Source organism: Pseudophryne corroboree, chromosome 11, assembly GCF_028390025.1.
Source record: "Pseudophryne corroboree isolate aPseCor3 chromosome 11, aPseCor3.hap2, whole genome shotgun sequence".
Classification (NCBI taxonomy): domain Eukaryota; kingdom Metazoa; phylum Chordata; class Amphibia; order Anura; family Myobatrachidae; genus Pseudophryne; species Pseudophryne corroboree.
Window position 1 is genome coordinate 299,594,750 of NC_086454.1, and position 15,330 is coordinate 299,610,079.

Below are 15,330 nucleotides of genomic sequence, written 5' to 3' on the forward strand. Positions count from 1 at the left end.
AATGATACAATTCCTGGGCTCAGTACTCAGAAGCGGCCTCTAGAATGTCTCCAATCATTATAGGGCCTATTTATGACACACAACTCCTCCCGAAACATCATGTGACAGCAGCAGTTTCCGTGTGATTTCATTATCACTGCTATTTATCACTAGCTGAACGTAGGACATAATATAGATATCACCTGCGCTCAGCTAAGTAATGCAATCCCCATTTAAATGGAGGCTTCAGTCTAGTCCAATTTACCAAGTACAAAAAGCAAACTTGGCAGCTATATCCCCACATAGCTATCACCTAAAAGGCATTAAGGAGAATATATAGTATATACTATTAAGTAGAGATTATTTTCACATTATTTTCTATAAATGATCAGTAAAACATTTATTAAAACATATAGCAAAACATATAGAAACATAGAATTTGATGGCAGACAAGAACCATATGCCCATCCAGTCTGCCCATTAGGATATTAGGGTTAAGGATTGGGTTATGGTATGAGGGACATGGTATTAGGGTTAGGGATTGGGTTAGTGGTTATGGTATGAGGGATAGGGTATTAGGGTTAGGGATTGGGTTAGTGGTTATGGTATGAGGGATAGGGTATTAGGGTTAGGGGTTATGGTATGAGGGATAGGGTATTAGGGTTAGGGGTTATGGTATGAGGGATAGGGTATTAGTGTTAGGGATTGGATTAGGGGTTATGGTAAGAGGGATAGGGTATTAGGGATAGGGATTGGTTTAGGAGTTATGGTATGAGGGGTAGAGTATTAGGGTTAGGGATTGGGTTAGTGGTTATGGTATGAGGGATAGGGTATGAGGGTTAGGGGTTATGGTATGAGGGATAGGGTATTAGGGTTAGGGGTTATGGTATGAGTGATAGGGTATTAGTGTTAGGGATTGGATTAGGGGTTATGGTAAGAGGGATAGGGTATTAGGGATTGGGTTAGGGGTTATGGTATGAGGGGTAGAGTATTAGGGTTAGGGATTGGGTTAGGGGTTATGGTATGAGGGACAGGGTATTACGGTTAGGGATTGGCTTAGGGGTTATGGCATGAAGGATAGGGTATTAGGGTAAAGGGTTATGGTATGAGGGATATGGTATTATGATTAGGGATTGGGTTAGGGGTTATGGTATGAGGGATAGGGTATTAGGGTTAGGGATTATGGTATGAGGGGTAGAGTATTAGGGTTAGGGATTGGGTTAGGAGTTATGGTATGAGGGACAGGGTATTAGGGTTAGGGATTGGGTATTAGGGTTATGATATAAGGGATAGGGTATTAGGGCTGTTTTAACGGTTTGGGTTAGGAGTGAGGAAGTTAGTTAGTTTGGGGAATGGGGTCAGGTGTCGCTTTTATGGCTTTTTCATTGACGCACATGATAAGAAGAGACACCCGCTCTGCCCTTCTGAGAGCACAGGGGGTGCCCTGAGAGGGTGGAGCAGCATCTCCTATTATGGTGCTTGACAACGCCTGATACACTTCACAGAATTCAGGCATGTGACATTGGGACAAAATAAGTTCTCCCCAATCTGCAAAGCTTCACCCATTTTGGGTAAAATATTGTCCCTTTCAGAGTGTGTAAATTGGGGAAGGTGGGAGATATACTATTCTGGCTCACCTGAAAGTGGGCGTGTCAGGGCATATAAGGCGGTTTTGTCCCAATTCGGTAGGTCTAAATGTCAGGAGGTGTCTCTGCCCATATCTGACTAAAGTATGGGGTCATTTATTATTATTTACAGTAGTGCTGGTTCTCAATCGTAGGCGTTATACATGAGCTTATACAATATACTAATATATGCAGCGCTCCAAGATAATTACCCTTAGCAGCTCCCAAAAGGCGATGTCTCACACCCAGAGTCGTTTCTTGGGGCAGGCGAGCAGTGCAACCGCACTAGGAAGAGGGAAAGGCCAGCGCGTGGAGCGACTGGTGAGGCGGGCCGAAGAGCGGTAAAGTATTCTCTCTCTCTCTCAATGTGTAAAATGGGGACACCTGTCGTAATGTGTGAAATGGGGACTCTTGCCTGCCGTAGTGTGGGGATTTAATGTATCAAGGGCATTGCAGTGTGTGGTATAATATGGTGCAGGGGGCATTACTGTGGGGCTTAATATGGTAGAATTTTTTTTTTTCCTGTGGTGGACGTTATCTGTTGGAGCAGGGTCAAAAACTGGACTGTGAGGTAGTCTTTTCAGACGAGGCCATGCCCATTTAAATGAGGCCACACCCATTTAGATGAGGCCACGCCCCCTTGCCGGGTGCGCGCGCAAGTTTTTTATTTTTTTTCATCTAGGTGTGTGTGTGTGAGGGGGGGCACATTTTTTTATGTCATGGGGGGGCGCATTTTTAAATCTCGCACTGGGAGCCAAATTGGCTAGAAACAGCCCTGCTCACACCCCTAATACAGTACTCAAATAATGGTTAGATGGGCACACTCCAGGGTATAATGCTAGTGTTCAGATAATGTGACATGTCCTTAGTTGTCTGTCCCACCATGCCCAATGAGTCAGCAAACTGTAGGCTGGGTGATCTTTAGAATAAGTATCTAAATATCTCCAATTCATGATCTATGCCCATTGCCCAAATATTTTCCCGTAATGGGTGTATGTGGCTGTTTATGGGTTCTCCTCCGTGGAAATGTCCATTCAAAACACTTGCCCTAATAGGTCTCGGTTCCCTTACCTCACGTCACTCACCCTTCAGGTCACCTCAAACACCAAGGATGTGTATCATCAGAGATAGGTAGTAATATGCAGGGGCGGATTGGGATGGAAAACCAGCCCAAAAAAAGAGCAGGGTCTGTTGAGGGGGAGGGGTTTGTCGAGGGGAAGGGGGTGGGATACTCCCTCCTCAGAGGGACTGATTATGAGTGAGTTGGACATAGACGTGGCTTTCTTTGCATCTCTTGCTGCAGTTGTGTAGGCGACTGTATGCTAATGCTGCTACAAAGCCCTTCCCTGGTGTACATCCTAATGTGGAAGACTGAGACGCCCCCTGTCAGTGTCTGCAGACACTGCAATCGTGCTTTGTGCATCTGTAGACCTCACCATCGGTCGCACTGTTGACATATGTTACATGTCAGTCATGTCTCTGTGCGCAAGCACTATCAGCAACATGCCTGTGTCACTCCAATAACACGCCTACACTATGTTACATCTGCGTCTTATTAGCCAGCACCCATTACTACATTCACACCCAGTACCAGAGGCGGAACTAGAGTTGATAACTAGAACATTACTCATCGTTAAATCTGCCCCTTACATTTACATTCAAATAAATACATACTGGAAACAAAAGTTCCGGAAAGCTTAAGGGCATGGCAAAACATAAATATGGCTCAATGAACTCCACAATCACACTGTTGTTGAATGGAATATTTAAGTGACAGATGGGAACCTTGGGGCCACCAAGTCCCCCAGAAACTATAGGGTTTTGATAGTGTGGAATAAATGATGAATGTCTAACATTCCTGTCACTAGTTGAGACTCAAATGCAGGGTCGGAGAGGGCAGGGCCATCTTTTCGTATGGGCCCAATAGGCTCTTGTATAAGGGCCCCTGGAGTATAAGGGTCCTAAAAGAGATAGAGAAGATTGTCTCTTGGTTGGCGCACAAAAGGAAGAAGAGATTAATCAATCTAAAATATAACTTTTAATGATAATCAATTTTAATTGATTATCATTAAAAGTTATATTTTAGATTGATTAATCTCTTCTTCCTTTTGTGCGCCAACCAAGAGACAATCTTCTCTATCTCTTTTGTGTCCTTAATCTTATTGTCTATGGCGGCACCCCCAACATATGATAGTGAATTAACATCATAATATATGTATTAATGGGGTTTATATTATATCAGAAAGAACATATATTGACCTTTTGACTAGTGCAGAAGTTGTTCCCTTTCCCTTTGCCCTTTACTTGTATAAGGGTCCTAGGCTGATAGCCGAGGGTCTCCTTTTTCCAGAGGTACCAGATTTTTGCAAATCGACCCTGGGGAACCGAAGATATCCAACTTCAAAGCAGTGGTCCCCAACCAAGCCTGTTTATTGCTGTTCCCATCCAGATACTGTATCTCAGATTCTGTCTGACAGTTTTTCTGAGAGTATACTGCAAAAGCTGGGATTCTCCCCTTTCGGTGGACACTGGCATTTTGTCCCTACTATGCCCAGAACCAGAGATATCAGTCTTCCAGCAGCTGGTCCCTGCTCCAGCCCACACGCCTGGTATGCAGTTTTATATTTTCGTCGGTGGATTTCTCTGACTCCTGAACTCGGATCCCCAAGTCTCCAGAACCTCCTGAAAGATGGAACTCTAGGTTTTTTTTTTTATCCCATTGAAAGCCAAGAAATCTATTTCCAGGAACTGGAGATATCTGCAGGCAAGCAAGCTGCCCTCCTACTGGAAAGTAATGAATATTAAGCTAACTCCACTATCCACCCCTCCCCTGCGTATTAAACAACCCCTACCACCCTGGAAGTCATGTACCAGGGCCCCTTCACTCAGCCCAATACCCCTTTCTACAGTTTAATGTTCACCATCCCGCCCCATCTTTGCAGTAAAAGAGTAATTAGCAGAAATTACTGCTCCAGGTCCTACATGCTGAGCAAAATATAGATCACCCCCTACTGCCCGCGGGACATCAAAGCTGCCACTGATAGCACCCCCTACTCCAGGGGTGGCCAACCAGGCAGAGGCAAAGAGCCAGAAAAGATCTGTAGTGAAGAGCCACTATCATGCAGGCGCGCACGCAAATATGGGGGCATGGCCTAGTTGTCACAAAGCCACACCCCATTTTTGTGTGCACACCTTTCAGTATGACGTTTGTAGAAGTATGACCTCATATCATAACCCCATTTTTCATCATGTTGTACAGTGCCAGATACATATACTGCCCCAGTACAGTGCCACATAAATATAAGAACGCCAAAAAATGGGTGCCTCCACAGTGCCAGATACATATATGCCCCCACAGTGCCAGATACGCCCCCAGTGCCAGATATGCCCGAGTGCTTGCTATGCTCCCAGTGCCAGATATGCCCCAGTGCAGATATACACGTCCCCACAGTGCCTGCTATGCCCCCAGTGCCAGATACACATGTCCCCACAGTGCCTGCTATGCCCCCAGTGCCAGATATGCCCACAGTGCCTGCTATGTCCCCAGTGCCAGATATGCCCCCAGTGCCTGCTATGCCCCCAGTGCCAGATATGCCCCCAGTGCCAGATACACATGTACCCACAGTGCCTGCTATGCCCCCAGTACCAGATATGCCCCCCGTGCCAGATACACGTCCCCACAGTGCCTGCTATGTCCCATGCCAGATATGCCCCCAGTCCCAGCTATGCCCCCAGTCCCAGATATGCCCCTAGTCCCAGATATGCCCCAATGCCTGCTATGCCCCCAGTGCCTGCTATGCCCCCAGTGCCAGATATGCCCCCCAGTGCCAGCTATGCCCCCAGTGCCAGATATACCCCCAGTGCCAGCTATGCCCCCAGTGCCTGCTATGCTCCCAGTGCCAGATATGCCCCCAGTGCCAGATACACATGTCCCCACAGTGCCTGCTGTGCCCCCAGTGCCAGACACGCCCCACAGTGCCAGCTATGCCCCAGTGCCTGCTATGCTCCCAGTGCCAGATATGCCCCCAGTGCCTGCTATGCCCCCAGTGCCAGATATGCCCCCAGTGCCAGATATGCCCCCAGTGCCAGATATGCCCCTAGTGCCAGATATGCCCCCAGTGCAGATACAAATGTCCCCACAGTGCCTGATATGCCCCCAGTGCCTGCTATGCCCCCAGTGCCAGATATGCCCCCAGTGCCAGCTATGCCCCCAGTGCCTGCTATGCTCCCAGTTCCTGCTATGCCCTCAGTGTCAGATATGCCCCCAGTGCCTGCTATGCCCCCAGTGCCATATATGCCCCCAGTGCCTGCTATGCCGCCAGTTACAGATATGCCCCCAGTGCCTGCTATGCCCCCAGTGCCAGATACACATGTCCCCACAGTGCCTGTTATGCCCCCAGTGCCAGATATGCCCCCAGTGCCTGCTATGCCCCCAGTGCCTGCTATGCCCCCAGTGCAGATACATATATCCCCACAGTGCCTGCTATGCCCCCAGTGTAGATACATATGTCCCCACAGTGCTCCCCAGCCCCCCCCCTCCCCCCCCCTCCCGCTCACCGCACTGCTGCTTCTGCTCACTCTCCAGTAGTGGTGTTTCTCTTCAATTAGGCGCCGGTCCGTGAGCCAATCAAAGCTTGCGGTCCGGCAGCCAATCAGGAGCCTTAGCTGCCGGTCCGCGAGCTCTGATTGGCTCACGGGCCGGCGCTGAACTGAAGTGAGACACCGCCGCCGGAGAGGCGTGCGTGTGTCTGGGGGCAGTGGTGGCCAGGAGCCGACTGAGACGCATGTGGCGGATGAAAGAGCCGCATGCGGCTCGAGAGCCGCGGGTTGGCCACCGCTGCCCTACTCCTACTGCTGAGGGCGGGTAGGAGCCCCAGTGCATTGTTTTGCCCAGGGGCCTACACTGCTGTTAAGACAGCCCTGGGAGAGGGAGAAGCTCCGTAGGCAATAGTGCACTAAAGCCACGGACCATGTGACCAGGTAAACCGGAAGCTGTGTAACTCGACCAGAGAAAAGAGGAGACCAGTGGCTGCTGCGCTCAAGCGGGGATCCAACCAAAGCACAGTAATCAGAGGATCAGGATACCACTGGACATAGGGGTGGTAGATGAGCCGGCACAGACGTGACGAATGCGCCCCCGGCGGTAAGTAGTGCATCAAGCCCGTAACCCTGTTTCTAAATAAGTGGTTGTCTAGATTCCAGTACAAACACGCAGGAGGGTATGACTGGTGGGACGCCACACAAGTCGTTCACCCTCAGGACACACTGCCATACAAACATGAATTAGGCCAATGTATGGGATGACTAATAACTATTGCTACTGAACAGTGTCGGACTGGGGCATGAAGGGCCCACCGGGGAAATGCAGTGATAAGGGCCCATACTTAAGGGTGTGGCCAACCTAAAAGGGGGTGTGGCCAGCCTCTACAGAGGCTTGAAAATAAGAATTTACTTACCGATAATTCTATTTCTCGTAGTCCGTAGTGGATGCTGGGAACTCCGTAAGGACCATGGGGAATAGCGGCTCCGCAGGAGACTGGGCACAAAAGTAAAGCTTTAGGACTACCTGGTGTGCACTGGCTCCTCCCACTATGACCCTCCTCCAAGCCTCAGTTAGGATACTGTGCCCGGACGAGCGTACACAATAAGGAAGGATTTTGAATCCCGGGTAAGACTCATACCAGCCACACCAATCACACCGTATAACTTGTGATCTGAACCCAGTTAACAGCATGATAACAGAGGAGCCTCTGGAAAGATGGCTCACAACATCAATAACCCGATTTAGTTAACAATAACTATGTACAAGTATTGCAGACAATCCGCACTTGGGATGGGCGCCCAGCATCCACTACGGACTACGAGAAATAGAATTATCGGTAAGTAAATTCTTATTTTCTCTGACGTCCTAGTGGATGCTGGGAACTCCGTAAGGACCATGGGGATTATACCAAAGCTCCCAAACGGGCGGGAGAGTGCGGATGACTCTGCAGCACCGAATGAGAGAACTCCAGGTCCTCCTCAGCCAGGGTATCAAATTTGTAGAATTTAGCAAACGTGTTTGCCCCTGACCAAGTAGCTGCTCGGCAAAGTGGTAAAGCCGAGACCCCTCGGGCAGCCGCCCAAGATGAGCCCACCTTCCTTGTGGAATGGGCTTTTACAGATTTTGGCTGTGGCAGGCCTGCCACAGAATGTGCAAGCTGAATTGTACTACAAATCCAACGAGCAATAGTCTGCTTAGAAGCAGGAGCACCCAGCTTGTTGGGTGCATACAGGATAAACAGGGAGTCAGATTTTCTGACTCCAGCCGTCCTGGAAACATATATTTTCAGGGCCCTGACAACGTCCAGCAACTTGGAGTCCTCCAAGTCCCTAGTAGCCGCAGGTACCACAATAGGCTGGTTCAGGTGAAACGCTGAAACCACCTTAGGGAGAAATTGTGGACGAGTCCTCAATTCTGCCCTGTCCGTATGAAAAATCAGGTAAGGGCTTTTATAAGATAAAGCCGCCAATTCTGACACGCGCCTGGCCGAAGCTAGGGCCAACAGCATGACCACTTTCCATGTGAGATATTTCAAATCCACAGATTTAAGCGGTTCAAACCAATGTGATTTTAGGAACCCCAAAACTACATTGAGATCCCAAGGTGCCACTGGAGGCACAAAAGGAGGCTGTATATGCAGCACCCCCTTGACAACGTCTGAACTTCAGGAACTGAAGCCAGTTCTTTCTGGAAGAAAATCGACAGGGCCGAAATCTGAACCTTAATGGATCCTAATTTTAGGCCCATAGACACTCCTGTTTGCGGGAAATGCAGGAATCGACCCAGTTGAAATTCCTCCGTTGGGGCCTTCCTGGCCTCGCACCACGCAATATATTTTCGCCAAATGCGGTGATAATGCTTTGCGGTCACATCCTTCCTGGCTTTGATCAGGGTAGGAATGACTTCTTCCGGAATGCCTTTTTCCTTCAGGATCCGGCGTTCAACCGCCATGCCGTCAAACGCAGCCGCGGTAAGTCTTGGAACAGACAGGGTCCTTGCTGGAGCAGGTCCCTTCTTAGAGGTAGAGGCCACGGGTCCTCTGTGAGCATCTCTTGAAGTTCCGGGTACCAAGTCCTTCTTGGCCAATCCGGAGCCACGAGTATAGTTCTTACTCCTCTCCGTCTTATAATTCTCAGTACCTTGGGTATGAGAGGCAGAGGAGGGAAACACATACACTGACTGGTACACCCATGGTGTTACCAGAGCGTCCACAGCTATTGCCTGAGGGTCCCTTGACCTGGCGCAATACCTGTCCAATTTTTTGTTGAGGCGGGACGCCATCATGTCCACCTTTGGTTTTTTCCAACGGTTTACAATCATGTGGAAGACTTCTGGGTGAAGTCCCCACTCTCCCGGGTGGAGGTCGTGCCTGCTGAGGAAGTCTGCTTCCCAGTTGTCCACTCCCGGAATGAACACTGCGGACAGTGCTATTACATGATTTTCCGCCCAGCGAAGAATCCTTGCAGCTTCTGCCATTGCCCTCCTGCTTCTTGTGCCGCCCTGTCTGTTCACGTGGGCGACTGCCGTGATGTTGTCCGACTGGATCAGCACCGGCTGACCTTGAAGCAGAGGTCTTGCTTGGCTTAGGGCATTGTAAATGGCCCTCAGCTCCACGATATTTATGTGAAGTGATGTCTCCAGGCTTGACCACAAGCCCTGGAAATTTCTTCCCTGTGTGACTGCTCCCCAGCCTCGCAGGCTGGCATCCGTGGTCACCAGGACCCAGTCCTGAATGCCGAATCTGCGGCCCTCTAGAAGATGAGCACTCTGCAACCACCACAGGAGAGACACCCTTGTCTTTGGTGACAGGGTTATCCGCTGATGCATCTGAAGATGCGATCCGGAGCATTTGTCCAGCAGGTCCCACTGGAAAGTTCTTGCGTGGAATCTGCCGAAAGGGATTGCTTCGTAGGAAGCCACCATTTTTCCCAGGACCCTTGTGCATTGATGCACTGACACTTGGCCCGGTTTTAGGAGGTTTCTGACTAGTTCGGATAACTCCCTGGCTTTCTCCTCCGGGAGAAACACCTTTTTCTGGACTGTGTCCAGGATCATCCCTAGGAATAGAAGACGCGTCGTCGGGATCAGCTGCGATTTTGGAATATTGAGAATCCAACCGTGCTGCCGCAACACTACTGAGATAGTGCTACCCCGACTACCAATTGTTCCCTGGATCTTGCCCTTATCAGGAGATCGTCCAAGTACGGGATAACTAAAACTCCCTTCCTTCGAAGGAGTATCATCATTTCGGCCATTACCTTGGTAAAGACCCGGGGTGCCGTGGACAAACCAAACGGCAGCGTCTGAAATTGATAGTGACAGTTCTGTACCACAAACCTGAGGTATCCTTGGTGAGAAGGGTAAATTGGGACATGGAGGTAAGCCTCCTTGATGTCCAAAGACACCATATAATCCCCTTCTTCCAAGTTCGCAATCACCGCTCTGAGTGACTCCATCTTGAATTTGAACCTGTGTATGTAAGTGTTCAAGGATTTCAGATTTAAAATAGGTCTCACCGAGCCGTCCGGCTTCGGTACCACAAACAGCGTGGAATAATACCCCTGTCCCTGTTGCAGGAGGGGTATCTTGATTATCACCTGCTGGGAATACAGCTTGTGAATGGCTTCCAATACCGCCTCCCTGTCGGAGGGAGACGTCGGTAAAGCAGACTTTAGGGGAGTGCCTGAGTCCGCTTGTAAAGCCCCAGCATCATGCTGAGGACTTGGCAGAAAACGGGAGAGGGCTTCTGTTCCTGGGAACTGGCTGTTTGCTGCAGCCTTTTTCCTCTCCCTCTGCCACAAGGCAGAAATGAGGAGCCTTTTGCCCCTTGCCCTTATGGGGCCGAAAGGACTGCGCCTGATAATACGGCGTCTTCTTATGTTGAGAGGCTACCTGGGGTAAAAATGTGGATTTCCCAGCATTTGCCGTGGCCACCAGGTCTAATAGACCTACCCCAAATAACGCCTCCCCTTTGTAAGGCAATACTTCCATATGCCTTTTGGAATCAGCATCACCTGACCACTGCCTCGTCCATAACCCTCTTCTTGCAGAAATGGACAGCGCACTTACTCTTGATGCCAGTCGGCAAATATCCCTCTGTGCATCACGCATATATAGAAATGCATCTTTCAAATGCTCTATAGTCAGTAATATACTGTCCTTATCCAGGGTATCAATATTGTCAGTCAGGGAATCCGACCAAGCCACCCCAGCACTGCACATCCAGGCTGAGGCGATTGCTGGTTGCAGTATAACACCCGTGTGAGTGTATATACATTTTAGGATATTCTCCTGCTTTCTGTCAGCAGGTTCCTTAAGGGCGGCCCTATCAGGAGACGGTAGTGCCATCTGTTTTGACAAACGTGTGAGCGCTTTATCCACCTTAGGGGGTGTTTCCCAACGTGCCCTATCCTCTGGCGGGAAGGGGTATGATGCTAATAACCTTTTAGGAATTATCAGTTTTTTATCGGGGGAAACCCACGCTTCATCACACACTTCATTTAATTCCTCAGATGCAGGAAAAACTACAGGCAGTTTTTTCTCACCAAACATAATACCCTTTTTAGTGGTACTTGTATTATCAGAAATATGTAAAACATTTTTCATAGCATCAATCATGTAACGTGTGGCCCTACTGGAAGTCACATTCGTCTCTTCATCGTCGACACTGGAGTCAGTATCCGTGTCGGCGTCTGTATCTGCCATCTGAGGTAACGGGCGTTTTAGAGCCCCTGATGGCTTTTGAGACGCCTAGACAGGCACGAGCTGAGTAGCCGGCTGTCTCATGTCATCAACCGTCTTTTGTAAAGAGCTGACACTGTCACGTAATTCCTTCCATAAGCTCAGCCACTCAGGTGTCGACTCCCTAGGGGGTGACATCTCCATTACAGGCAATTGCTCCGCCTCCACACCATTTTCCTCCTCATACATGTCGACACAATCGTACCGACACACAGCACACACACAGGGAATGCTCTGATAGAGGACAGGACCCCACTAGCCCTTTGGGGAGACAGAGGGAGAGTATGCCAGCACACACCAGAGCGCTATATATATACAGGGATAACCTTATAGAAGTGTTTTTCCCCTTATAGCTGCTGTTTTATTTATACTGCGCCTAATTAGTGCCCCCCTCTCTTGTTTTACCCTTTTCTGTAGTGCAGGACTGCAGGGGAGAGTCAGGGAGACGTCCTTCCAGCGAAGCTGTGAGGGAAAATGGCGTCCGTGTGCTGAGGAGATAGGCTCCGCCCCCTTCTCGGCGGACTTTTCTCCCGCTTTTTGCTGTATTCTGGCAGGGGTTAAAATACATCCATATAGCCCTATGTGATGTATTTTCGCCAGCCAAGGTGTTTTTATTGCTGCTCAGGGCGCCCCCCCCCCAGCGCCCTGCACCCTCAGTGACTGGAGTGTGAAGTGTGCCTGAGGAGCAATGGCGCACAGCTGCAGTGCTGTGCGCTACCTTGGTGAAGACTGATGTCTTCTGCCGCCGATTTTCCGGACCTCTTCTTGCTTCTGGCTCTGTAAGGGGGCCGGCGGCGCGGCTCTGGGACCGGACTCCGAGGCTGGGCCTGTGTTCGGTCCCTCTGGAGCTAATGGTGTCCAGTAGCCAAGAAGCCCAAGCTGGCTGCAAGCAGGCAGGTTCGCTTCTTCTCCCCTTAGTCCCTCGATGCAGTGAGCCTGTTGCCAGCAGGTCTCACTGAAAATAAAAAACCTAAAACTAAACTTTTACTAAGAAACTCAGGAGAGCCTCCTAGAATGCACCCTTCTCGGCCGGGCACAAAAATCTAACTGAGGCTTGGAGGAGGGTCATAGGGGGAGGAGCCAGTGCACACCAGGTAGTCCTAAAGCTTTACTTTTGTGCCCAGTCTCCTGCGGAGCCGCTATTCCCCATGGTCCTTACGGAGTTCCCAGCATCCACTAGGACGTCAGAGAAATACACAATGGCCCTCATTCCGAGTTGATCGGTCGCAAGGCGAATTTAGCAGAGTTACACACGCTAAGCCGCCGCCTACTGGGAGTGAATCTTAGCTTCTTAAAATTGCGACCGATGTATTCGCAATATTGCGATTACTAACTACTTAGCAGTTTCAGAGTAGCTCCAGACTTACTCTGCCTGTGCGATCAGTTCAGTGCTTGTCGTTCCTGGTTGACGTCACAAACACACCCAGCGTTCGCCCAGGCACTCCCACCGTTTCCCCGGCCACTCCTGCGTTTTTTCCGGAAACGGTAGCGTTTTCAGCCACACGCCCCTGAAACGCCGTGTTTCCGCCCAGTAACACCCATTTCCTGTCAATCACATTACGATCGCCGGAGCGAAGAAAAAGCCGTGAGTAAAAATACTATCTTCATAGTAAAGTTACTTGGCGCAGTCGCAGTGCGAACATTGCGCATGCGTACTAAGCGGATTTTCACTGCGATGCGATGAAAAATACCGAGCGAACAACTCGGAATGAGGGCCAATAGTCTAGTGCAGTGTAACGCAACATATCTACCATGTATAATACAAGTGCACAGTCTGGAACCTGATCCCTAGAGGAGGAGGGCCCCCCAGGCAGTGGGGCCTACCGGTGGTTTCCCTGGTACCCCTGTGGGCCAGTCCGGACCTGCTACTGAATGAACCATGTAGTAGCTAAAGGTAATTCCAGTTTTCATTAACTGCAAACATATAAAAGGAATTTATTCAGAATATGAGTATTGATTAATAATGCTATAGTATTTAATAAGACTGTATTATAGTTACATTTTATGTATACATTTCACTCAATATTTCTAAACAATCTGGTATTACTGGATTGGACTCTTACACCTGTACAACATGTTTTATCACTTCATACAGTTCCTCCATCTACCAGTATCCTCTAGTTGTGTGAAGTGATTTGTGGAGCTGAAGGTAATTATTTCCCCATTATTGTTATTGGATAAATCCTGAGGAGGTTCACGTACTTCATGATACCGGTTAGCGATGTTATCCTGACTGATTGCCTGACGGCTGCGGTAATAAAACCGCTGACCAAGCATTTGGAGAATGGCCAAGCTGAGGGAAGCACTTGGATGACACCTAATCATCTAGGGAAGCGAGGCTATCACTGGCTCTGAGCGGCACTGATAGGAGGCTGACAGGTTATACTTGCCACAGCTATTTTATATAGTATTGCACACAGAAGTCAGAGATCTCCTATATATATATATATATATATATATCTCCTATATAATAGCCCAGATCTGTGACTTTGTGCTTCATTTGCTAACGCTGGGCGGAGTCAAAACACTGGGCGGAGTTAGTCAAATGAGTCACAGATCTGGGCAAATCTATAGGAGACTTGGAGCAGGAGCAGATGGTATGGGCATGGCACAGGCAGGGGTGCATACTGAAGGGTTAAAACATGCTTTATGAACTCTTATGTGTTTGCAATGGATGCGTGCTGCCCTGTGTTAGATGCCTTTGTCTCTCATACAGATACCAGGCTTGTGTGGGTCTGGCATCCAAGGTCAGCTCTATACTAGATGAAACCTGCTTTTTCTACTTCTGTGTGTTACTAAAAGATCCTGTGTTAAGTTCTATCTGAATGCAACGTATATAACATCTGCCTAGCAACTGCTATATCCAATTATGTTATGTCAAGTATTAACCACCCCTACGTACCCCACTAGGGCACCACCCCTAAGCCAATGAGCCCTGTTACACTTATCAGTTACACCCTTATGTGTTCTCTTTTTATACCAATGTTAAAACATTCAATAAAGCAGAGTGAATCTTAACTACTGGGTGTCAGACTCAATATATTGTATGTTAAGAATTGCTCTCACTGACGTCAGTGGCCATCACATCGAGGTAATCAAAGAGAGGTAGGGATCCTTTCAGCTGGGGGCTCTATGTCCGGAATTCAGTGATCGTCCCTGAATGGTAAAAATAGAGAATTTATTGTCTGTCTTTGCCATACAGGATTGCGGTCATACACTGAAGCTGAATCCGTGTCAGTGTTCCGGGAACACGTGACAAGGTAATATTTAAGTCCGGGACTTAATATTACGAAGTTTTATGTAAAAGCATAAAACAGGTATCAGGGATACCATAGAATCTTTAATGTCTGGGACTTAAAGATACGTCTGAGAAAGGACCAGGAGTCCAAGCGCAATTCTCCAAAGACGTTAGTATCTGGGATACTTAAAAAAAATATATAGACCTGGGGTCTATACATAACGTAGATTATACCTCGATCTGATCGTCTATATATATATTCTTGTATGTTGTAGTGAGATAAGTTCTTATATTTGGTTCAGACGGCTGGTAAGTTTTCGTCTGCCAGATATTTTTACTCAAACACTTTTCTTGCTTCCTGTTTAAAACGCTGTATTTTTCTGACATCTTGTACGAAGGTAAGCGTACCCGTCAAAAGATTTCATGTTCTCATTATACAGATAATATTGTGATATTGTCAATGACTAATTAACTGGTGTTAGCTAATGCATGCATAGAAAGTTTTTGTAAATTGCATTTTTTTTGTTGTGAAAATTTCATAGAAAGTTTTTTTGTTGTGAAATTGCATAGAAGGTTTTTTTTTGTAAACTGCATTTTTGTTGTGATATTGCATAGAAAGCTGGTGTAGATTGCATTTTTACTATGGGAGGGGGTCAGAGTAAGACAGTCATTTACCCCCCACCTTTACCAGGAGAAACATGTAA

The 15,330-nt window shown here is 48.3% G+C and overlaps 1 protein-coding gene across 2 annotated transcripts in view; it reads right to left on the reverse strand.

Annotated features, from left to right (window-relative positions):
* The window catches only part of LOC134969515 (copine-7-like), a 600,833-nt gene that overhangs the window by 228,861 nt on the left and 356,642 nt on the right, over positions 1-15,330 (reverse strand). The window lies entirely within an intron of this gene.